Source organism: Pelodiscus sinensis, chromosome 27 (assembly GCF_052426305.1).
Source record: "Pelodiscus sinensis isolate ZL-2025 chromosome 27, ASM5242630v1, whole genome shotgun sequence".
Taxonomy (NCBI): Eukaryota; Metazoa; Chordata; order Testudines; family Trionychidae; genus Pelodiscus; species Pelodiscus sinensis.
The window spans coordinates 5,484,878-5,509,198 of record NC_143078.1 but is presented as its reverse complement, the minus strand read 5'-3'; the positions used below and the strand labels follow the sequence as shown (position 1 = coordinate 5,509,198).

Sequence of the window (24,321 nt, the reverse complement as noted above, 5' to 3'; positions counted from 1 at the left end):
TCAGTTAGTTAATGTATTAATCAAAATCATATCCAGCGCAGTAGTCAGAGAAAGGACAGTACTGGGGGAAGAGAAACATCAATGAAACATACTAACATTTGCAAAAATATAATGAAGCCACAGAAAAGAGTAATGGTTCATTTGTTTTCACTCTCAGCTGAATTACCATAATCCTTTCCTGTACCCCATGTCAGTAGGAATTTGCAGTCGATTGTTTTAAAGCAGAATTCAATTCAATTCAATACACTACAGATGCTGTTCAGAGACAGAGGCCTATGTGCATGCCTGTACCTTACCAAGTTTCCTTTCACGAAAGAGGAATCCCTGATAGCTGATGCTGTTCTTTCCAAAGTCTGTGGCTTCCTTGGGTACCTCATACAGGATGTCCATGAGATCAGTCAGGACTGGGGAAGGGAAAATATAAAAAAAGAAAAAAAAATCAGAACAGGGTGCTTCTGCAATAGGTTAACAGTTGCCTGGGAAACAGAAACTACACGTAGGCAGAACTCGCCCTAACAAAGTGAGTGTGTCGCACACAGTATCTCCACACCCTTCCCTGCAAAATAAATAACCAATTAGATCCATCTGGAATATTTTTGCTCAAAAGTTTTTAGCAACCTCCCTGTCCCCCCCCCCCCCCAAAAAAAACTTCTACAAATGTATTTTTCATGCTATTCAGTTGACTCCAGCACCTATAATGCTCTGCAAATACACAGCCTCATGGACATTAAGGCCCTTGTGCAACACTCTGGTAGCATGAAGGAGCCTTAAAATGGAGAGAACCCACCAAGAATCACCCCCAACAGGGGCCCTCCTAGCTGGCATAAAGACTCTGTTTTACAGAAGGGAGACTGGAGGCAGGACCAGAGTCCACCATTTTACAGCTATTTTCTTCTTCCCAGGGCCCATAGGAATCCATGGAAAGCAGAGCACATGTCAAAGTAGCCTCAGGCTGCTGTAATTTACACTTGGATCCACACAGGCTCCTAAATGATCCCAGAATAGAGGGACAAAGGTGGCTTTAAGCACCCCACCCTCCGGCCATTCCCAGAAAGAGTGTGAATTGTGGATCAGACCCTAATTTCCCCAAGACTTCTGAGAGGGAAATGCCCCCATTTTATAAGGGGGAGGGGACCAAGACACACAGGAAATGTGAATTTCATACAAGGAAATATAATGAGTTAATAGTAGAGCCAGGCACAGGGCCCAAAGAATCTGATGTAGCAAATGGCAGCGCGTACAGAAAATTGAACCAGATGAACTTGTGAAGAGTGGGTTGAGATTTCCACACAAGGAGGTGTGTAACTCAGGCACACTCAGCATGGCTCTCTGTACCCCTCTGACAGCAGCTAGGGCCCAAGCTCTTTCTGACCAGTGTTCCCTGTAAGTCGTGCACGTGTGCGACTGCTCAGGAAGGATTCAAATGCCCCACAGTTGACTAGCAGAGCGCCCACAGCTCAGTTTTGTGTTTCTACTGGTGGTGCCCTTTCACACATGCCTTGGTGCACATAAAAATTTCGTGAGTGGAAAAATTCTGCATGCGGATGGAAGATTAGAGGGAACATTGTTTGTGACGTGACTCCGGGTCATCTTCCCTGCTACAATCTCTTAGGGCAGATCTACGCAGCAGGGCAAAAGTCTAATTAAGCTACGCAATTTCAGCTACGTCAGTTACATAGCTGAAGTTGAAATAGCTTAATTTGGCTTTTGGCGCTGTCTACACTGCAGGAAGTCGAAGGAAGAACACTCTTCCTTCCACTTCCCTTACTCCTCATGACACGAGGGTTACCACAAGCCAGAGTAAGAAGTCCTCCAGCTCGAAATTATTTCAAAATAATGGTTTGCTGTGTAGACACGGACTATGTTATTTTGAAGTAACGTCCGTTATTCTGAAATAACGTTGCTGTGTAGATGTGCCCTTAGTGAGCAGCCTCATCAACTCAGGCTGAGATAGGATAGTCATTACTAGTTTTGTTTAATTGAACTTAATGCTGACAAAAGGCAATACGCAGCCTTCGACACTCCAGCATTATCGACATAGGAACAGGCTGGGACAATACAATCTTCTCACTTGGTTCCAAGATTTCTAGCAGGAGTTTTGCTTGCATAAGGGCTGACTAAAAACAAGAGAACATGCCCTTAATTATTACAGCCCAGACTATGCCCCCATGTGCTTAAAATCATAGCCTTATTTCTGTGAAATAGCTAATGAACGAGAACAATACATAGCTCTGATCCTGCAAACCTTTCTCAATAGTCATCCTGAAAGACAATGAGACCTGGGCTTTTTGTCACATTCTATCCTAAGGAAACAACAGCACAGCCAGAGTTTCTGTCCCAAATAGACTATCGGTTTCAACTTCTGCTCCAGTGAAAGTCTCTAAGATGCCAGCATGCCCACACATATTTACCTTGGAAATATCTTACTAGGCAGAAAGATCTGGATGTAGATTTTTTTTTCAAGTGGGCAGCAGACAGGGTTTGGTTTGGCCACTAACTAGTTTTTTTAAGAATTAATTTAAAATATATTTAAAAAACATGAAGAGAACTGAATAAAGTTTGGTGTTTTGAGTCAGAAGGGACGGGAAATTATTTTAAATGCAGAAAATAATTGCTACGCAAGTGTTGCAGTCTCCGTTCCAAGCAATTTCTCTTACGCGTAAATGCTGCACTGAACCCATGTTACTGCATGATTAACTCTTGCTATGCCAAGTGGTTTAGTATGGCTTGTGGTTTCAATTAATGCCCATTTTTTTGTTGGGGAAGGTCAATTTTAAACAGGAAAGCAGATTTTGAATGATCAGAGCCATCCTAAAACCTTGTCAAATGGAGTATGTAGCTTGTACCGCATTGTTCCTCCAACACTTGAAAGTCCCGTTCAAGCCATCAGACCAAGAATGGAAAGAAGCCTTCCGTGGGTCAGAATCGCAGTACCTGGGCTGCAGATCGGCACTAGATTTGCCAAGGCTAGCATGGTGGAAAATCTGGGGAAGCCATGAGGTTGCAATTCCACTTGTATCTGCTCCTCCCCTTCTCTGCAGCAACCTGGAAGGAGCGCCCACAGAGCACGGCTCTGCGGCACATACATCTGCAGCCTCCTTATGTCCTCCCAGCCCTCCCATGCAGGAGTCAAATGAGCAGTTTTTGTGGACCAATATGCTTTTTATTGGGCAAGACAAACCACTAGAAACCTATGATTCACTGGTCATAGATCGTCACAGCATCAGTCCGATTTGTCTATACCAAGCCTAGAAAGAATAAATGATTTAATATGCCACGGCAAACCAATGCTAACTTGCTTCACTGCATTTAGACACACCAACTCACATGGCATGCAAGTTCACACCACATTTCATGGCCTTGCCATAAGGGGCCACATTACCTTCTATGTCTAGATGAAATGGAGTGGGTTAAGGGAGACTTGAATAACTTTTCCTTAGTGGGTTAAAATCTAAGGAGTCAAATTCAAAGCTGGTTTGTGAAAATGAAATTCCAGTAAAGTTAATAACTGATCACAGGCTTTGAAAGGAATGATGGAGAAAATAAGCGAAAAGAAATTTCAGCTGTTAAGGAGAAATGCGTAACGGTTAGCCCTATCAGACCAGGGGTGGGCGATAAGTGGCTGGCAGGCCAGATGTGGTTCACTAGGGTTAGTCCCAGGCAGCCCGCCAGATGCTTTATTTACCTATATGTCCACAGGTATGGCCGCATGCAGCTCCCATTGGCCACGGATAATCATTCCCAGCCAATGGGAGCTGCAGGAAGTGGTGTGCCAGTCTGCATTGCTTCCTGCAGCTCCCATTGGCCAGGAATGGCGATCTGTGGCTACTGGGAGCAGTGTGTAGCTGTACCTGAAGATGTGCAGGTAAATAAATGGTCCAGTGGCTTGCCAGGGGTAATCTTGGTGAACCGCAACCGTCCCATGAACCTCTTATTACCCACCCCTGTCCTCAACTGTGGAAGTGCATCTCAAGAAAAGCACTGGAAGACTCAAAAGCACCATTTCAGCCATGTCAAGCTAGCCTGAACAATACACTGTAATGAACAATCCTCCACTGGACTACATGGAACACAACGGGTCTTTTTCCAGTTGCTAACATATATGAAATGTCTGTTTCTAAACATCAGCAAGGGAATCCAACCCTTTCCCCTGGGCCCTTGAAGGGAAGGTGGGCTGCATGCCTGGCACAGAAGAATTCTAGGAGGTAGATAAGTAATGCTCCTGACATGATCACTGCCATTCAAGTCCTTGATGCAAGGCCACACAGCAACATGCTATCTGCAGTTTGATGCACATTAGAATCATTCTCTCTGCTTTATTTTGCAGGCACTTCAACTGAAACTGTTAACTAAAGAGACTCAGCACTTTCATCTTCTAGCCAGAAGTTTCATGCTTTGAGCCATGTGGACTGTAGATGGTCCTTGAACCATTTCCTCCACAGAAACTATCCTTACACTTTGGGAATGGAAGCCAATGCTTTCCATAAGGATGAGCTGCAAGAACGCAAGCAGTTGTACCACCATGTACATGGATCCCACCTATCTGAGATAGGGGAACCAAGCTGCCCATGTCCAAAGGCCATCAGGTTAACACACATGCCAATGGTTCTTTGAAGTTAATAATCAAATATGAAGCCAGTGGCTGAGTGAGGACAAACCTTCTAATCCATTTGCCCTATATAGAAAGTGGTATGCTAGGAGTGAAGGGATGTATTTAACTAGGAAAAATCTGCTTCTTGGAAAGCTTAAGGTCTGAATCATGCTGTGTTGGCTTGGTTTTTCAGCAGACAAACTACCACATAGGTTTCCTTGTGGGTGGAGAGGCAGCACTGCCATCAGAATTAGCAGCTGGATTCCTTTCCCATGAAAGCTAAGTAACAATGCTAATGCACACTCAGGACCCAGAGTTACCTGAAAATATCACTGGCTTGTGCAAATGGAAACACCTGCACAAAATCAGGAATCCACTGGTCAGGCAGCAGAACAGCTAGGGACAGGAAAGCCAGTGAGAAGGAGTCACTAGTACTAACATTATACAAGAGACTGTGTTAACCAGATATTTACTGGCAGAAGCACAACCAGCAATTGAAGGATTCTAATAACAAATATGAGCTCAGACATGCAAATATGCCTGGGTTTTTTAATTTATGTTTTGCACAGGTGCAACTTAGGTGTCTATGTTTGAAAATTCCCTTCCTCTCACCTACCAGTCCAGGAAAAAAGGGGTTTTACCAGCTCTGAGGATCAGCTCAGTGCACAAAACTCAGATCTAGATTTCAAAATATTTCCCATTATTTACATTTAGGGTTTTGGTTTGGCCCAGGATAAAAACAGGGATCATTTGCAAAACTTAGACAGGTTCACAGCTTGATCATCATCAACATTCAAAGACATTTGGGTCTGGTACCTGTTAGTGGCTATGGTGAGACAGCAGAATGACTTGCAGGAGTGGGCTGATGGTCCACCATGCTGTAGAAGGTACTTCTCTCGGAGCATAAGCACGTTACTCCAAGATCTATCGTTGTATCAATAAACATTCAACATTTCTTAATACTAGTAAAACAATCCCATGAGCCAACATAAATATCACTCCTCTTTTCCTTTTCCAGCAAAAATCATAGTGAGGAGAAAGGTCAAGAGAAACAACAGAATATGTTTTGCCCTCTATAAATCAGGGCATCAATGCAACTCAGATTTGGCATTTTATAGAGAAATTCTGTAATCAGGCACATCTCCATGCATAAGTATCAGCCATCGCTAACCAATGCAGCATATGTCCCAACCCCCAGCACTAAAGACTGGTAATTCCCAGCCACACCCATAAAAACTACAAGAGAACACTATGCACAGAGTTCAAAAAACCCTAAGACAAGATCTGGTTTTCTCTGTGGTTTGGGGGCAGCGAAGGGGGGGGGGGGGGGGGAGAAGGGAGAGGTTTCTAGTGAGTTGGGAAGAGGACAAAAATCTAGCATTTGTATGTTTTTACCAGATTTCTCCAAATAATAACAACAAACACATTTGCTGAAAGAAGTTAACCTTCTCACAGCATCAGCAAAGCTTCTGACACAGAGACCAATGCTGTATTTATACAACATGGAAATTAACAGCAGCAGCACTGCAGGCTTGCAATCTACTCAGCAAGCGTCAAAATGGCTATCTGTGCTGTTGCCTCCATTTGGATTCCTTTGCTGCTTACAATGGGTGAAAATGACAGATGCCGATACCATTACTGCTTTGGTTAGGGTTACACATTCTTCTACCAATGTTATACGTACCTCTCTATACAACTGCGTTCTAACCCTCACCATTCCACTCCGCAAAGCAAAGAACCCCTCATAACCATCAAAACAGAATGCGTCACAGATATAACACGACCACGAGAGCAAAACAAGTGCAGGAAGAAATCATGGCCACCTCTTCAGTCAGAGCTCTGCAAAAAAAAAAACAAAAAAAAAAAACAACACCACAGGAAGTTTTGTGGCCTCTGTTATATAGAAGATCACACTGGACAATCACGATGGTGCCTTCTGGCCTGGGAGTCCAAGACAAACATTAAGGTAATGCTTTCAAATGTGAAATGACGTCCATTGGATGGTCAGAACATGTTTTACAATAGGGTCCCAAACTGTGAGTCCTTGCACAATGAACACTGCTATTGAAAAAAGTAAGGGTTTTGCTTGAAGAAAAACTAAACGATACAGCTCATTAATGAGAAAAGCCTAACTATACCCCTGTGAAGCAGGTATGATAAATCCCATTTAACAGAGGAGGAATCCAAGGCACAAAGAGATTGAGTAACATGACCAAGGTCACACAAGCAAGTAACTGGCAAAGCCAGAAATAGAAACAAAAATTCATTACTCCTGGTCAGTGCTTAACCATTTGATCCTTTTTGACCAACTGATCGTTCATAACTTTAACACACTTACGTTAGTAACTCCAGCCATACAATCTCAATGAGTCAGTTTTCCCCATTACTCTCTAGAAAAATGTCACATCTCCGTTACTGCCTTATTTCACAGGATCCTTTGAGTCCCATAGATTTAGCTGTGGCAGGTAACCTCAATTCCCACATGAACATGTTTAGCAGAGCAGCTAAACTTAAAGGTTAATATAAGACAACAAAATGAGTCACGAATGCAAACATCTCTGTAAGCAGCTAGGAAATGAGAAAGGGAATACAAATGAACCGCTCTCCATGCTGGAATATGGATGCTCAGAAAAGACATTTGCTCTTTGTTGAGTGGTCAGGCTGCCAACTGAACCTCCTTCTCTAAATCCAGTCCTCAATGAGGGGTCCACAAACAGCATAGCAAATGCCATTTCTGGGCACCGTGCACTGCAAGTTAATACAGAGCCCCCAGCAATGATAGGTGAAAAATACAAGGGGCACCCATAAACACAACATTTAGCAAAATGGAGTTAACCCACCAGTCTGCCAAGCAATAGCTCTTAACCCCGCTGCCGGCTGCACGGAATTCTCTCAGCTATTGCCTTGCACAAATGCAACCGCAGTATCATGCCTATATACATACGTATTTGTGCCTGTTCATCTTGCTGCAGAGAACACCATTGTTACTGCCGTTGCTGCTGTTCCACTGCTCTGCGGAATTGGCACTGCAGGAAGCAAGGAGACTCCAAGGGAGCCAAATCCACAGGGTGAGGGATCAGCGAGTCGGCAGGGGCAGCAGCAACTGCAGTAAGAGAATTTTAAATTCACCATGAACCTTGGCAAGGAGGGGGAGGTGAAAGGGGTAGAGTTGGGCACAAGGAGGGAAAAAGGGTACCAGATCTGTTATCCCTCCCATCATGCTTGTTATTTTCCCTCCTCTTGTCTCCTACCACATCTCCCTCTTCGAAAATGGTCTCCTCCTTCCTTTTTACTGCCCCAAGACATTGCGCAGGAGATAAGAGTGCAAGGCAGGTGCCTTTTAAGACCCGATGAAATCAGTCCTGTAAGGGTGTGCAAGCACGTAGCTACATTACAGTTTATAAAATATCAGGATGCACTTCAGGAGACAAACCACTATAAAAGACAGAAAATGCAATATATTCAACCTAGTTGTAAACCCAGCGACTGTTGCTTAGTCACCATACTAGGCTCTTTAGCTGTTGGTGAGTGATACGTTATATGCTTAGAATCCCATATTCTCGAAGTCACTTCACATGAAAAAAGGATAAAGGATTACTTTCTCCGATGAATGATTAAGAACATTACTACTCCTGTGCAGAATCTGGATGGCTTCCTGAGCCAGGAGTTCCAAGCTCTAGTAGTTCGCTAGCATCCATACAACTTCAGGGTAGAACCAAAAACTTCATTATTACTTCAGGGAGGTGGGAGAAGGTGAGAAGATAGCAGAAAATTGTTATGAAAAAAATCTCATTTGTCTTGGCCTCCTTAATCTCTCTTCCAGGTCCCTCCCAGACCTCTGCTGTTGGTCAATAAGAAGAACTTAATATCCTTAGAAGGAAGAGAAAGATGCATACAAATCTATCACTTTCATCTGGCCTGTAATACTGACACACCACTGTGGCTTATTTTACAGCAACAGGAAACTCGCTTGTCACTGAAGTAACTCAAGCTATGAAATACTTGTTTTGGCTGTGTTATTTGCATAAATAACATGTCAGACCACCTCTGAGAGTTTGTCACCTTCACCCCTTGCTTTTTGTTGCTTTGTATAACTGACGCTATTAGAGACAGAGATATTTCAAATGCCTGCCTTAAAAAATAAGAGAGAAACCCCAGCTGATTTTAACTCACAAAATGTTTAGAACTGCTTTGAGGAAAGTGAAATCAACATTTAGATTTGACACCCTCCTCTCAGCCAATCCAGGAGAGCTTTTCACCTGCCATCACCCCTTCTACCAATAGGAACAAGTGTTTAGACTCAGAACCCTCCCCAGCCAATCGTGTGCAAGCTCAGCCACTTAGTTAATGATGCAGCAGTACAGGGAAGACTATCACATGTGAGCTGGAAGACTGCCAACATGGAGACACGGAGAGAGCAAGGTAAACAACTTTCCAACGCCAAAATGATGACATTTAATCCCTACACCCTAGCTTCCCTTCTCGACTCATCCTTAACCCCTTTCAGCTGGTCTAGAAGCCTCTGAAAGGCACTGTGTACCTGTCCCCCTGATGCTTTTATAAATTGGACGACATGCCCTGCAAGGATCACTGCGTCACCATTTCCCACTTTCTGAACTACGCAGTGACAAACCTCCGAGCTTTAAAATGCAGAATGTCTGTTAATCCTCGCACAGAGCCTTTGCCGACGTGCCAGCCTTCAAATAGATGGGAGGGAGAAATTTTAAAAACCCCAAAACATTAAAATGGTAGCTTCTGCAAAGTTGTCATCTGCCCCCACGACCACCACCCCCACCTGCATAACAGCACTACAGGCAAGAGTGACATTAGTACCACCTGTGCCATCGTTCCATTCAGAAAACGGCTCTGACGCAGAACAGTGCAGTAACAGCCAGCCAAAATAATAATAAAACCACTCCGGGGTTTGGACTTAGGAGTAGTGGGGAAGAACCTGGAAATAAATAGAATGAGATGCAGTTCGAACCCAAACCCAATCAAAGGGTACATACGTGGGAATGACGGACCCCGAGCCGAAGACCTCTGCCCGTTAAACAGCTGCGCAGTCCTTAGCCCTTCACTTGCTCGCTGTGCAGCGCCGCAGAATAGAATGTTCCAGAATTTTCCTCCCGTTAACCCTTCCAATGTCTGCCCACCATCCCTTCCCGCGAGATTAAACGCGTCATGTCTCCGGCATCGTCAATGGGCGAAACCTCCAATATTAATTAAGCCAAAATAAATTTTTTAAAAATTAAGCTGGCTAGTTGCAGGAGCCCGGTCCATGATGTTGTTATTACTTCTGTCTCTCTCTCTTGCTGCCTCTCTCTCTCCCCCCTCTTGCTGCAGCAGGGCTGTTGCTAGTAGACCTATCGAGGGAGCTTGCTTGCTCTCTCTCTCTCTCTCTCACACTCACTCTCTCTCTCAGAGCTCTGTGACGCAGCTCAAAATTCTCCAGGCTGCTCCCTGTGTTATAACAGCGGAACTGCAGCTTTCCCAGGAGAGCTGATGCCAACAATGCCAGGGCCAGTCAAATCAAGAAAGTCCGTCACTGCTGGACTCTGCACCTTTTCCTTTTTCCCCCTTTTTTCCTCACCTCAGTTTCTTTGCTTTGGTTCCAAAACTCTCATGCTTGCATCTTTTTCTCTGCTGCTTAGTCACACCTACTCGGTTAACTCTTTTGAGGTCGGTAGCCAGTAAATCAGATCTTGAACAAGTGCAACTGACATCACGGCCAACTCTGTTGTGGTTTTTCTTTTTATACCAAGGTAAATCCTCTCCCTTTCCTAAAAGAAAAAAAAACAAGAAAATTCCAATGGCATATTAATGTTGTTTGATTAACTCTTTCAGGGATAGGAGACAATGTTTGACATAACACAGTTAGGCCCAGAGCCCACATATGTTCATGCATATGTTTAACTTTATGCACAATGGGACTTCAAAAGAACTATCCACCCGAGTAAAGTGCGTGTGTAACCATTTGTAAAATGGGGAGGTAACTGGATATCCCTGCATGGGTTTGTGAAAGCAGGGATGAGACCTTGGACCTCTGGATCTGAAAGCATGAGCCTCAACTGCCTGAGCTAAAACACCCAGCTGCATTAGCCCAAAGGCTGTAACAAATCCGTCAACCTCTGTGTGTTATAACAGCAAAACACCTAGCCTCTTGAGGGAGACAGAGAGACAAACTACGTAAGTCTGGGTTACCATAAGCATTGGAAAATCATAAGCTCTTTCCTTTCCATCTGCACAGATTTAGAAAATGTATTAAATGTATTAACTTGATAAAATGAAGGTTTGTACCAGAAGATTTTCAGGCTCATGACACCATTGTCTGGATCGCCAGCAGTACTAGTCACAAGCCAAGAATCTTCCTAATAGCTAAAAACATCAGCAGAACCCTGCATAGGTCAGGAAAACAAACCATTCCAGGGGGCTTGGACACAGCTCCCCAGGCTGCAGACTGAAGGTTAACCCTAGCGAGCCACAGATAGATCCAATGTTCAGCAAAGAAAGTTGGGCTCTCAGATGATTTATCTTCAAGAACTAGGGAAACCCAGAGGATGAACAAAGGACGGTATAGCATTTGAGCAACAAGACACCTGTGTGGAGACTAATGAAAAGACAACAGCATATGAAATAATCTATGTGGGGGGAAAAGGGCATCGTATGGTAAAAAATAAATAAAGGAAAACCCAACAAAATCGGTACACCTGCCAAATTCATACCAGATTTCAGAACGGGCTATAAGCTTTGGGTTTTCAGTACAACTGAGGCTGAAATAACCAGTATTTTTTCCTTCACAGTGCGAGCTATTTTGGGATTCCTCTGTACTACACTGAAAGCGACACCTGTTGCACACAGACATGAACAAGAATAATTGCAAGCTCCCAATTTATGAAATAAAACTCTGCCAAAAGATGCAAGTCACAGGAACCATCTCGTACTGGGGAAAAGAGAGTGACTTGGGGTGAGGAGTATAGCCCCTCCAGATTACCGAACAGCCAGAAGTCAATACAAGAAACAAAGGTGGGGTATTGGAACTGCTGTCAAGAAAAACTGATCATCCCGATCTTTGTAGTGACCAAGCAAGGTCCTGTTCCATCAACTGGATGCAATGAAACATGTCTGCAACTGTAGACAGAGGCATAGTCACCTATGGGGATTGAGTCTAAGGAATTCACTACCAAAGGCCCAGGTTTCTACCTGTTGAGCTAAAGGAGATGAAAGGCAGCAGCTGGTATTACAGGTGCATGAACCAGCCACACCAAGGAGACACTGTCATACAGACATGATTGTTAGCAGTATACATGTTACACAGATAAAAACCTCGCATAGCTTGCTAGGCTGGTTTCACCTACCCATATATATCTCATGAACCACACTAAGGGTACGTCTAGACTACATGCCTCTGTCGCCAGAGGCATGTAGATTAGGCTACCAGACATAGGAAAATGAAGCGGCGATTTAAATAATCGCTGCTTCATTTAAATTTACATGGCTGCCGCGCTGAGCCGACAAACAGCTGATCAGCTGTTTGTCGGCTCAGCGCGGCAGTCATGTAAATTTAAATGAAGCGGCAATTATTTAAATCGCCGCTTCATTTTACTATGTCTGGTAGCCTAATCTACATGCCTCTGGCGACAGAGGCATGTAGTCTAGACATACCCTAACTCTCTAAGGTTAGATGCTGATTTTTCCACTCGCTCTGCATCCTGCTTATTTATCATAGCGCCAGTAGCATGCCACGTACCACACAGATACATAAAAGAACAAAAGTCCCTGTCCCAAAGCTTTCATAATTACTCTTTGTTCTACAGTAATGCTTAGAGGTCCCTACCAAAATACAGATCTCATTGGGCTAGATACTGTATTGAACAAAGCTAGTAAAAAAGCAGGGTAGCAGCAGAAAAAAGAGCTATATTGTCAGTGCGAGAGGATTTAAAATATGGGGACTTGGGGGAAAGCAGGACTTGGATGCATTTTTTAGGGTTTATTTGGGGTGGGGAGAGAGGATGGCTTTCTTTTATTTGTGTCTCTATGTGGAGAGATCTTTCATTTTAAAATAATCAAATATTGAACATTGCTGGCACTGTACCTCTCAAGTACAGGAAACAACAATTATTAAAATCAGGGTAAGTCTTGTTTAAAAGCCCAAGATCAAATAATTCAAAGACCTGAGCCGTGGCAGATGAATTCCTGCCCAAGAGTGAATGGAGAGTTGCAGCTGTTAAGTATGTATAACCTCATGACCTCAACTTCGTGTCAATGATATTACAGCTTGGTGCCTTGGGGAACAGTTGGTTGTAAACTGAAGAAACCGGAGATCTAAAGAGAACGGGAAAAAATGCGCAACTTAATAATAAAGCTTAGGACTAGGATAGCTCTTCTGCTCAAGTGCTTTGTCAACATGAGCACCATTAAAATGTGCCAATTTAGGGCTACATAGTCATGGCCAAATGATATCAAACCCATCATTGCTCTAGTTCCGTATCCTATCTTTGACAATGGCCAGTAGCAGTTGCTACAGAGGAAGATACAAAAAGAAAACTGTGGGGAACAGTTTTCTATTGTATGAAAAATTTTGCGAGTTCAAAAAATGTTCCAATCCTGAATCAGGATGAAAAGTCAGACTCTCAGATTTTCACAAACTGAAAATAAAAAATCAGTTCAGGTCACAACAATTGAAATGTATCATTTAGATTTCAACCTGCCTTCCTTTAAAAAAAAAAAAAACTATAAACAACCTAATACAGTAAAGTGAGCTTTTTCTCCCCTTCAAACACAAGCTGCCAGAAGACTGTGGCTTTTAAAGGAAACTGATGAACTGATGGGAAATTACACACACCCACATAGTGTCTTAAGACACTACAGTTATGACCGCTGAAGCATAGAGATGACCACTAAAAATGTGCTATTCCAAAACACGGGTGGGTATGTACTTGAGCACACATTATAGTCGACAGGGAAGCATGTACAATGAACTACATTACAGGCAGTCCCCGGGTTACATGGATCCGACTTACATCGGATCCCTACTTACAAACGGGGTGAGGCATCCCCGCAGTAGCTGCTTCCCCCCAGCAGACCAGGGAGACGCGAAACTAGCGCCCCCCTCCCCACCCCAGCAGACCAGGGAGACGCGGAGCGGCTTTTCTCAGCAGACACCTCAGCTTGAGAATAAAGGACTGAGGAAAGTGAGGTGTGGGAGAATAAAACTGAGCTCTGGAGAAAGGTTTGGCTAGAGTTTCCCCTACAATATGTACCAGTTCCGACTTACATACAAATTCAACTTAAGAACAAACCTACCGTCCCTATCTTGTACGTAACCCGGGGACTGCCTGTATATTGTATTTTATCCATGGGGATGGTAGCCTCCTCCAACTGGAAAGTTACCTGCAACTTTTTTCAAACGCAGTGACTAGTAATGGGCTAATATCTAAGACTTAGGTTTAGATTGACTGAGAATTTAATCTTACCAAAACTATTTTGGCATGGGAATGTCAGGAAAACTAGTTCATGTAAGGTTTCCATTTCCTCTCAGATTAAGACAAGTCAGAAGCTGTAACGATATCCATCACTCTGTCATCCCCAGCTGAAGGCACAAACATTGTTCTCAGTTATGCTCACAGTATTTATTTCTGATCATAATCATGACTAACACCAGGAAGAACAGTCGTGTACACAAATGTTAAAAAATCCCCAAACACACACACTTGTAAATACCCTTAAAAATCTTGATTCCATGCACCTGATTGTGAGTGCACAACTTACTGCAATCACAAAATCTTGCCGGCTCCAATACCACATATGCTCTGCTCTGTGTGTTTTATACATTCCTATCTGGGCCTGAGTCATAAAGATCTCATAGACTTTAAGGTCAGAAGGGACTATTATGATCATCTAGTCCGACCCCCTGCACAATGCAGGCCACAGAATCTCACCCACCCACTGCTAGAATAATCCTCTCACCTATATCTCAGATATGGAAGTCCTCAAACGATGGTTTAAAGACCCCAAGAAGCAGAGAATCTGCTATAGTTTCCAGCTAGAAGACCAGATCCCAGAGGTTAAACTTTGGCCCTCACTTATAGAAAACAGTGCTACAATTTACTCTATTAACTCTGAGAAACACAAATGGAAAACAACATTCTCTCTTTCCTTCTGTTTCAAAGAGATGGTGATGCATTAACATGCAGATCTCTTCAGGGAAGAGCCCCACCTCCCGAGCTGGTGGGTCCAAGGACACTTCGCATCTCAGAATAATAGCCCTGTTCACCGTTCCACTTTGCACCTGGCCGCAGTTTGTACTCTGCAGCAGCCAGCAAAGGGAGCCCTGCCAAGAGGTTGGCATGTGTGGCCCTAGGGGTACCCAGGACCGTTTCACAGTCCATGAGAGAATGAGAGGAAATAGCATCCCCTCCTGTTCAGGGAGGCTGTCTAACTTCCAAATCTAAGGAGCCCACAGTGCTGAGACAAACAGAATTACTTCAATTAGCAACTAAGAATAGAGCCCACCAGGGTGTTCTGCACAATTGAGTGCACTGACAGCACAGTTAGGGGTAGCGGGGTTGCAGTGAAAACACAGAAATAGCCATTCTCTGCAGTCAGCACTTGGCAGTTTCATGAGTCACTGGCATACACATGGCAGACAGCATGTGTATGCCAGTGGGCTGTACTCTATGGTGAGGCAGCAGGGTGTGCTGGCGAGGGAGCCTGCTTTCCCCTACAAAAGTACGGAAGCTCTGACAGACTCTCCTCTCACTATGAGACTCCCACCTCCACTGTTCCTGCCCCTGAGGGCATAATAGTTCTCCACAGGGAGATGTCTATTCCAGGTATACCCAGCCCATTCGTACTGCTCAGAGATGGGACCTCCTCTCCCAGCTATGAACATTCCTCACCTATGGAGGCATGGTGACCTGTCCCCTCTCTTCCACTGACAGAGAGCAAGGGGCTGAAGAGACACTGACCCCCATATTCCCTGCTACACAGTCTGCACCTCCCTTCTGTTTAAGAACTGACTCTCCTCCAAGCCCTGAAGAGAAGCTGAAGGGAGCTGGAAGACTAGGTTTTTAACAGAACAAAAAAATGACTGTTTTCTGTGGGAAATGGTGATATTTTGTTGAAAAACTAAAGGCCTGAAAACCAAAATATGTCTATTTGAAAATACTGCTGCAGTGCCTCAATGAGAGCTGTAGTTTGAGTGCCTCAAGTCATAACTGGACTACATCTCCGATGATGCCCCACAGCCAGAGAGTTCCATTATGCCCTGCCTCCCTCTCCACCCCCCATAAGGGAAGACTACTGTGTATTATGGGAGATGTAGTCCCACCAGCAAGCATGGCCCATAAAGGAGAATAGCTGCTTGAGGTATTCCAACTTTACGCACCCATGAGGCACAGTGGCATATTACCAAACCAAAACATGCTGGTTTTTTGGATTTCTGCTCCAAATCAAAATTTTCCATAGAAGATGTAGACAAAAATTAATTTGACTTCTCTACATTTTCCAGGGAAGGAAACACCATTATTTGACCAGCTGTATCTCAACTCACTGTTGCAGCACCAAGTTGGGTTGAAAAAATTCAGAAAACACCAGACATCTAAAATGGGAATTAAAGGGACCGTGACTGTATTTCAGCCCTGGTCCTTTTTTTTTTTTTTTTTGGCGGGGAGAAGAAGGGGCAGAGGGAGGGGGACTCAACAACTTTTCCTGCAGGCTTTTTTTTTTTTTTTTTTTGCTTTGCTTTGCTTTGCTCAACAGAATTTTTTCCGGGCATTTTTTTGGGAGAGGGTTCAGTATTTTTTGTGAAACCATCTGGCAGCCCTAGCACCGATGAAGGGAGGGGCATGACTAGACCTGCCCCTCCCATGCCCAGGAAGGGAGCCCCAGCCCTCCTTAAGCCTCCCAGTGGAGAGAAACAGATCTTTTCCTGCATAAGCAGAGCTCTGGTAGACTTGCTTGCAGTGGATCCCAAATAACATTCAATGTGAATAAGAACCCAACCTCACAGCCCTTCATAATCTAGTCCGACACTCTCTGCCTAAACCCTCTGCCTTTGACAAGCTCATGAAAGGACCTCTAAAAATACCTGCAAACAACAAAGTATTAACAGAAAATAAAATAAACCAAACAACCAACTCAGGACTAGCAAGTCCTTATCTATATTCAATCCCTTTTAGTTTCTATTGCCTCCTGTCTGCTAACTTTCTCCTGGTCACATTTTATATTAAGGTTACATTTAGAAATACTTTATAAAGGGTTAAATACATAGATAATTAATGTTTTAATATATGGCTAATCAATTGTTTGCAAGACCAAAAGCTCAATAGGTTGCTTATCTCCAGAGTTTATAACCACCTATAAAGTTTTATTTGCTTAAAACTAGTGCAGGGAAAGTATTTTTAATCAAAACTTTTTTCAGGAAAAAACTGCAAATTTGGCAACACCTAAACCGTTTCATAAGCGCCTGCTGATTTCACAGAATTATTTTAAAAATTCCCTCCCAAAACTGAAGTACAGTATTTCCATTTTTCAGTTCAAAGCATTTCAAATTTTTATTTTTTTTAATGTTAAGAATGCTCAAAATGAAAGTTTTTCAATTTCCTGAAAATTAAAAAAAATTAATTATTGGTGCAACCTGAAATCAATTCCACCACTCCATTCTATAATTGCCAATGAACTGAAAAATCCATTAGCAGTCTACTAGCTACTCATGTCTATAATATGGTTAAGACTTATTAACCATGTATTAATGGATATTTCATATCAAGCTGGCCCCTTCAACCACAATAAACCCTTCAAGCCTCATTTTCTCAAGTGCTAAGAGATTCAACACATATAATTAAAGTCAATGGGAATCGGAGAATGATGCGGGGGGAGGAGATCAGGCCCCAGGTTTCCTTATGTAGCTAAAGAAATTAATCTACCTTGGTGCTATATTGTGTTAATAGCACATGTTCCTGCAAGTTATAAATGTTACCCTCAGCCCGATCTACACTGGAAAAGTTCTACTAGTTTTAAACTAATTTGGTAACAGCCAAGCAGCTTTCCCAAAACAGAAAAGTTCTATATTCTTGTGTGAAGTAGGATTCCTATTTCACACGTATAAAGCCAATTCTCACATAAAAAACAAACTTTAAAGGACAAGGCAATCATAACACTGGTACATCTGCAGACACAGAATCAAGCTAGACAGACTTAGAGAAACACCTCATCTGGGATATGGACAATGCACCAGGCAGCTTGCTAACATGCTAAAAATAGATTGATCCCAATTACAGCCATGCTTCTACTTTTTCAAGGTTTCCTGTTTCACATCCTTAGATGAAAGCCTGTGAATGGATAGGGTGGGATTATCAACCCATTGTGGCAGAGGAAAGGCGTGGCCTCTACAGTCTCATTCGTGTTGCATAACTCTGGGAACATGCAGTCCTCTAGCTGAACTAAACAGAACAACCACATACTTCCCTTGATCCAGCTGCCTTTACATACCATACAAATTCCGATCTGAATGTACAGCATTCTCTTGATTCAATAACAAGGCTTTCAAATCCATCTTTCCCTCATACTGAAACATAAAAAGATATAAAATAAACCCAACTGAAAAGTAAATTTCAGATTAGTGGGTTTTTTGGCTGCTAGCCCTCTGAAAAATCATCTTCCTGTTCAGTTTTTTGAACCATTCTATAGACTTTAATAGAGAATTTGAACTCTGCTATATAAAAGTCATGGTTCTAAAAGGCTCCAGAAAAATCCCATTCTCTATTACATTTTATAGGGCCTTAGAATAAGATCTATAAATTTATTCTTATATATAAAATAAAATATATACACACACACATATTTAAATCCATCCTATATAGCTTAACAGTTCACTTGCCTGGTCAAATCTTTCACAACTTATGAAAAGATGTATAATGAGGACAACAGCGCTGGAAGGAGGGACAGGTCAAATGGCTGAGAAAATCTTTTTTAGTTTTAAGCACAGTCTTATTTTAAGCAATGTTATTTTATTTACTAGCATAGAGTATGTCTACACTACCCTCCTAGTCCGAACTAGGAGGGTAATGTAGGCATACCGCACTTGCAAATGAAGCCCGGGATTTGAATTTCCCGGGCTTCATTTGCATAAGCGGGGAGCCGCCATTTTTAAATCCCCGCTGGTTCGAACCCCGTGTAGCGCGGCTACACGGGGCTTGAACTAGGTAGTTCGGACTAGGTTCCTATTCCGAACTACCTAGTTCGAGCCCCGTGTAGCACAGCTACACGGGGTTCGAACCAGCGGGGATTTAAAAATGGCGGCTCCCCGCTTATGCAAATGAAGCCCGGGAAATTCAAATCCCGGGCTTCATTTGCAAGTGCGGTATGCCTACATTACCCTCCTAGTTTGGACTAGGAGGGTAGTGTAGACATACCCATATTTACCCAGAATTGCTTGGGTCCTTAACTCAATTAATTTTTTTTTAATAAAAGGAAAATTCGTATCAGGGTTACTTGCTCTTCCCCTTCCTGTTCCTGTCAGGGAGTGAGAACAAAGTGCACAGCTTGTCTGCCCCCTGTGCTCCTCAGCCAGAGTGAGGAACGCAGCAAACTGTTCCTTTCGCTCCCTAATGAAGGGGAACAGGCATGGGCGAGCCAGGCAGCTGCTCAGGGAGCCAACCGATGAGGGGCACCTGATGGCAGGTGTAAGGGGCGCGCGGCGTCCCTTACAGCTGCCATCAGGAGCCGTGCGCCCGGTTCTCGCAGCGCTGGCCCACCCACATCCCCGCGGCACCGACCAGCAGTGCCCTTCCCCCCATGGCTGCGGGGCCCTGCACGGCCCGGCGCACATGCCAGCAGCGCTGGCCAGGCCAGGCCAGGCTGGGCAGGACATGTGCCATGCGCCCCAGGGGGTGGGCCTGCACTCCACGGGCGGGCCCACGCATGCTCCCTGCGCCCAGGAGCATGGGCCAGCCCTGGGAACAGCCAACAAGTCTCTGTTCAAATCATGCCCTCCCTAAAGGATGCCTGGGACAGTCCTGGATGGGGGGGGGGGTCACCCCCAGCCAGTCCTTTTCATCTACCTGGTGATTCTGTCTCTTTTCTGTATGGCTTTATGAGAAATAATCCCATTCCAGGTATATCCCATTTTCCTGGCACAATCAAACCCTTATACTGCTTTAAGATAATGATAAGAGGAAGGTGTATTCCAAATTTGAAGGTCCTAGTTCTTAATGTTTAGGAAGACTTCTTGAACAAACAGAAAAGCAAACGGACAAACTCTCTCAAATATATAACAGATTATTTATATTTAGGATAGGTTAGAAAACAATAATTCAGTTCTCTGAAAAATTCTGAAGTCTAAATATTTATTTTCAGTTCTTCATGGGATCAATTAGATCATTTGAAAAGAGACCCACACACCCCGCCACCTGAGAACAGCCAAATATCTGGATGATTAGGGCACTCACCAGGCATATGGGAGTCCCTGTGCTGAATCATAGGCAAGTGACATTGGCAACGAGCTAATTTGGGGGCTCTCTCTCTCTCTCTGGAAATGAGAACTATTACACTGATCACTTGACCAATGCTTCTCAACAATTAGGGTTGCCAGGTGTCCGGTATTGACCTGGACAGTCCAGTATTTTTGCTTTCTGGCCAGTAAAAAAAACCAGAAAATACCGGACACCTAAAATGTCTAGGAGGCAAAAATCCCAGGTGCTTACTTGGTTCCGCAGGGGAGATGTCTGGCTCGGAGCAGGGAGACAAGATGGCAGAGAGCCTCCAGCAGCCTGTTAGGGCCAAAAAGCCTCAAAAGCATTCCTTAAAGGAGCCATGCTGGGGTTTTTTTTTTTTTTTTGCTTTTGTTTTTGGTCTCCCCCCTTTCTCTTCTGAACAGAATTTCAGAAAATTTGGTGGGGTTTTTTTTTGGGGGGGGATGTTTGGTATTTTTGATTAAACCATCTGGCAACCCTATCAACGACTGGTCTGTGGATTGGCACCAGTCCCTAAGATCTTCCTGATTTGGTTCAGGAAGGCAGCAAGCTGGTCCCTTATTTCACAAAGGTTGACAAACACTGCACTATACCATACAGGCTCAATATGGCAATCCCTAGAATGATTCCCCAGAGTCCGTGGCTGAGACCACGAAAAAACAAGAAGGGGACTTTGTTCCTCAATCCTACTTAACAGATGACACTGTAATAACTTAGCAAATATGAATCCTTTACGTTCTGGATCAGGATGACTCTGTTCACGAAGAAGAATATGCACATTCAAGTTTCTATCTGGATCCTTTTTTAGCCTTTTGTTTGTTTGTTTTTTAAATCTGTAGCTGCTGGTTTGGTGACATGATAGACTCTATTACAAATGCACTTCAGTTTGTTTTAAAACTTTTCTCATCTCAAAAATTTGACAATGTTTTACAAAAGAAAAAAATTAGCCTCTCTGTCATGATTCAAATTTTTTTGTTTGTTTCTCTATTTGTCAATTTAGTTATGTCAATCTTTTCCTTTTTCTACAAGAAAAAAATGTTTTAAACTTTGAAAATTCAGAAAATGAAAAAAAATCTGTATTTCAAAACAAACTGAAAAATGCTTTTAGATCATTTGCCAACATTTCTGCCAACTATGTTTATGATTTGTTTCTAAACAAGCTCAGTCTCACAGCAAGCATGACTCAGCATCCCTTTGTCCCATTTACTGCCTGGAGAGATGCAGATCACATTTCAGACTGATGAAAAGTTGACATCCAGGTCCTACACAGAGATCTGTCTGGAATTACACCAATTCAGAACCCAATATTTCTGCCAGCGTAAAAAAAGAAAGAAAAAATGCTCTGGGACAGGGGGCGCACACTCGTGAGACCTAAACCACACACATAAAAGAACAAGCAAATGGCACTGATATTCCTTCGCAGTTCACCTTTAAGAATATCCTCCACAGATAACACATTTTTTCCATACAATAAACAATTGTGTGAGCTTTATTTGATTTATCCAGCAGAGTAGGACGGTTAAAATCCCATTAAAAAAGTTAACTAGTTAACCGTTAAGTTTAACCGGTTAGCCAGGATCCCCGTGGGCAGGGACTACTCCAATCGAGCCAGGCTGGAGTGGCTCTCCCTCCAGAATGTCTGACTATCTTTTCCAGTTGTTTCACAGATATTGAAGAGAAGCAGACAAGTCTGGATCCCTGTGAATTTCGCAGGTGAGGAGATTCCTTCAGAGTGGAGGAGAGAATAATTGGAGCCACTATAGTGCTGGGCCATCTGCTCCTGCTCCATCACATCAACAAGTTAACACTTCCTTTGTGGTCTGCTATGTCAAAGGCTGCAGAGAGGCCCAATAGTCTGAGCCTGGAGAGCTTACCTGTGTCCATGACCATGAAAAAACTTTAATGCAGGGGTGGGCAAATTCTGGTCCATGAGCTGGATCTGGTCTTCAGAGTTAATTCCTGGCAGGCTCCATCCTCTACATTTACCTGCGTGTCTGCAGGTATCAGGCAACTGCAGCTCTCATTGGCTGCGGATTGCCATTCACGACCAACGGGAGCAGCGGGAAACGATGTCCCTGTCCGTGCTACTTCCCACCGCTCCAATTGGCTGTGAACAGCGATCTGCAGCCAATGAGAACTGTAATCACCTGATATCTGTGTAGGCTCAGGTAAATATAGCAGTCATGGCCTGGTAGGCTGCCATTTTTTTAGTGCCCACCCCTGTTTTAATGCTTCTAGAGTGAAGGGTGGGGAGCTTAATTTGATCTGGCTGACAGGTGAGGATTTTTTTGCTTTTCATATGGGAGCTGGGGAGGGTTTTGTTTTTAGTATTTTACTTGTGTTTGGCCCCCAACTGATTTTTCTGTGGGTCAACAGCCCCTGACTGAAAAAAAGTTCCTCACCCCTGCACTACAGTTATCCTTGTGCATATAGAGTGCTTATTGTGAGGAATCCAGGAATGTTGCTGATGTCACATGTTGGATACAATCACAATGATTTTGCTTAAGGATGGGAGGATGGAGATAGCACAGTAGGTTGAGAGATCTTCAGGGCATGTGGCAGCTTCTTGGGAACTGGGTAAACTATTCTGTTTTTCACAGGGTTGGATAATTATGCTTCTCTGAAGGAGGCACTGATTATTTCCATTAGTAACGGGCCTAGTTTTTCTTCACAGACTTTTACCAATCAGGAGGAACATGGATTTCTTTGGCAGACTCTAGCTCTACTATTTTTCAGGGATTCCTGAGCTTTGGGTCTCTGTGCTCAGATGTCAGTTCATACATACACAGGCCTCAGTGTAAAGACATTGCACACATACAGATCTCAACACACTGCCACAGCATACACATGCAATTGTGACAACCAGCCTCTGAAAAAGCAGGCTTATGCTTTACACAGCCTCACTCTTCAATATTCAGTACATGACCACTCCAAAAAATGGAGGCTACATAAGAAATTAAGATTTTGGGCACATCAGTAAGTGATAATAGGTCGGACAGCAGTGGCAGGATCTCTTTTTTTGTATTCTTTTGGTAGGTTAATTTATTCAGACTCCATTCTTCAGACTGTTGCACACAATGGTTTCTATTTATTAAGTTTCAGGAAGTAAATCTACAAATGACGTGTTGAGTGCGGACTGAGGGATTTATGTTGGGCAGCGCTCTCTTCATTATTGTCTCAGGTGTGCATAAAATGACGTGAGATGCTGTGTTTTATGTGACAATGATCTGGGCTGACTGAAGGCCTAGTTTCTCTATGCAATCAACATACAGGCAGTCCCTGGGTTACGTACAAGATAGGGACTGTAGGTTTGTTCTTAAGTTGAATTTGTATGTAAGTCGGAACTAGTACATATTGTAGGGGAAGCTAGCCAAACATTTCTCCAGAGCTCAGTTTTATTCTCCCACACCTCACTTCCCTCAGTCCTTTATTCTCAAGCTGAGGTGTCTGCTGAGAAAAACCGCTCCACGTCTCCCTGGTCTGCTGGGGGGGCACTTGCTTCACGTCTCCCTAGTCTGCTGGGGGGAAGCAGCTAGTGCGGGGCCTCACCCCGTTTGTAAGTAGGGATCCGATGTAAGTCGGATCCATGTAACCTGGGGACTGCCTGTACACTGAATTAACAACAGCACTGCACAATAAACTGGTAGTGACTACGCACAGTTTGTTCCTGTTTGTACTTGGAATTCTACCACCTGGCAATACTTGCATCTTTTTAAACATGCCCACCAGAGTTATATTCTTTCGTGGATCTTATTCGGGGCATTTTCCTTTCTAATTTAAATTAAGAAAAGATGGAGTTGGGGTGAGAGCGAAGAGGAAGAAATCAAAATGCCATTACAGTTCATACACAATACTAGCTCTCAGGAATATGATTAGTTACTTGGCAACCAGAGAAAGGTGTGCCACAGGAAATGGGACACTAATACATGCACGCTAGCTTCAGCAACAGTTAGAAAATGGATGAGAAGAAGGTCATAGTTCTTCTGGCTCATGCAATTTTGTTGTGGAACAGTGTTTAGAAGAACACACCTGGAAACAGCCTCTCATTATTTTAATACAAAGCAGGATCCTTCCACACTGCATTTCCAAGTATTCGCTTCATGTGATGCTGTTTTATCAAGCAGCTAATACAAAAATTACATGATACTAGTCAGCAAGTTATGTGTATAGTGACCCTCCACCTAGATGGAAGTGATCTGATTCCTTACTGTGGAAGAAAGGTGAACTGACATCATGTTGACAAGTGCAAAACAAATT

General features: G+C 43.4%; 2 long non-coding RNA genes across 2 annotated transcripts in view; one reads left to right on the top strand and one right to left on the bottom strand.

The window, feature by feature from the left end:
- LOC102451561 (uncharacterized) overlaps nt 1-24,321 on the bottom strand; it is a 45,258-nt gene that overhangs the window by 4,940 nt on the left and 15,997 nt on the right. The window contains exons 2-3 of the long non-coding RNA XR_016347957.1: nt 10,182-10,371; nt 297-404 (exon numbers count right to left, since the gene is read on the bottom strand). This is a non-coding gene — a long non-coding RNA (uncharacterized LOC102451561). The remainder of the gene's footprint in view (nt 1-296; nt 405-10,181; nt 10,372-24,321) is intronic.
- Nucleotides 5,924-11,724, top strand: LOC142820902 (uncharacterized). The gene is made up of 2 exons (XR_016347958.1): nt 5,924-6,557; nt 8,415-11,724. It is a non-coding gene; the product is annotated as an uncharacterized LOC142820902 (long non-coding RNA).